Below are 1,744 nucleotides of genomic sequence, written 5' to 3'. Positions count from 1 at the left end.
TGAGCCTTCTCTCCAGCACTGAGTTACTAGTTAAACCAACTTTCTATTATCAAAATTGTGAATTTTAATCATACCCAATAAATACTTTTTAAACATAAAGCATAGTACAACAATCATTCAAACAATTAAATAAAAACAGACAATTAACAGATTGGCATGCCAAGGGCAAACAATAGACAGGGAAAGCAGAACTAAGGATTTCTTCAATAGGACCCAGAGAGAAACCAGGACGTATCCCAGGAGGGCTCTGAATTGCAGTATAAGGATGGAAACATGATGGGCAGAATTTTTGCTGCATTATCACTGATTAAACTCATGATGTACTCAATATTCCAGGAATAGAGTGCCTGTTCTGCCACCTGGAAGTGAGGGCTGGAAACATATTTGGCTAACTGTTGGAAAATAGGCTGCATGATCTTCACAATTCTGATGGTTCAATTACATCTAAAATTTCTTCTAATTCACTTAAGAACATTACTTCTTTTGGACTGTGAGTCTTTGGCCAGTATTTGAGAAGTGCCATTACTACTGGTTCAGTGAGAGTGCTGTTCTTCTCTAAAAACTGCATGACACAGTACGCCAGCTTGGAATGGTACACACTTAGGGACCTCACTTTGTGCAAGGGTAGCAACACCTTCAACAAGAAAATGTTGTGCTCTTCCTTTAGTGGTAAGGCAAATCCATTAATTATACTTCCAAGGATCTCCAGTAATTCTGTTATGCCACTGTGGTGCTCTATCTCATAGATAAATCTATAAAATATATTATTTATCTGTTTTCTGATGTAAGCACGCAGGCCTAAGAACTGTACATAGATTCTGTGCAGGGTTGTTTTTAGAAAATCTCTTTCCCAAGGATCCTCGTTGTCAAAGAGTTCTAGAAGCTGCAATAGAAACTTCTGATCAATATATTTCTTTGCTATATTGGGTTGGAAATCTGGAGACTCTAAAAATCTTAAGAAAAATTCATAAACAAGCTGCAGATGAGGCCAGGCTGCTTCTAACATTGTTTCATCTCCTCCTGGGTTGAATTCTGCTCCCATAGGATTGGAGGAGGGTGCGAGGTTCAAAACATACTAACTACAACCATGTGGATGGCTTTGGGGTAAATGGGCTCTGAGATCGCATTCCAGTTGTGTGTGATATGCTCCACCATTTCGCTTAGCACAGTTCACTTTACTTCTTTCCACTTCAGGTCACTCAGTGGGTAAGAAGCAAAGTCAACGAAGGCACAACACTGATGTAGCTTCTGGATGAAAAGCTTCTCTTGACCTGCAGGAGGAACATCTTGTAAAGATGGGAGTTTTTGCTGTTCTCTATTACTGCTGGCATTAAACTGTGAGGAGTTCTGCCATTTGTCTTTCTTCACAGGGACTACGATTGGCTGAGGGATTTTATTTTAGTAGATGTCGAAGACTGGACAGCTGCGAGGCTGTTTTTCCTGCTGGCGTTCTCTGCTTCCACTGTATGTTGTCCTTCTTTTGAACTTTTTCTACTTTTCACCAGTTTCATGGTTCTTTCTCTTTCTTGTTTTTATTCAGCATGGCTGGTGTGGGCCACGGTCTCTGTAGTTCCTGTAGCCACCCACCACCACTGCTGCTGCAGAAATGTCCCCAGCCTGGCCATTGTGCTCTCCCAGCTGCCACCGCTGTCACCCAGGGACTGAGTCGCTTGTCCACTCTCGCTTCCCCTTTTCCCTTGAATTTCTTCAATTTTTCCTTTTGTAAAATTTCTCTCTCATCCTC

General features: G+C 41.4%; 1 pseudogene; it reads right to left on the bottom strand.

The window, feature by feature from the left end:
- Positions 1-203: 203 nt before the first annotated feature.
- Positions 204-1,543, bottom strand: LOC114637330 (annotated as a pseudogene).
- Positions 1,544-1,744: the final 201 nt, after the last annotated feature.

The sequence above is a fragment of the Grammomys surdaster genome, unplaced genomic scaffold, assembly GCF_004785775.1.
Source record: "Grammomys surdaster isolate TR1022 unplaced genomic scaffold, NIH_TR_1.0 125276, whole genome shotgun sequence".
NCBI lineage: Eukaryota > Metazoa > Chordata > Mammalia > Rodentia > Muridae > Grammomys > Grammomys surdaster.
This window is presented reverse-complemented; position numbering and strand designations above follow the sequence as displayed.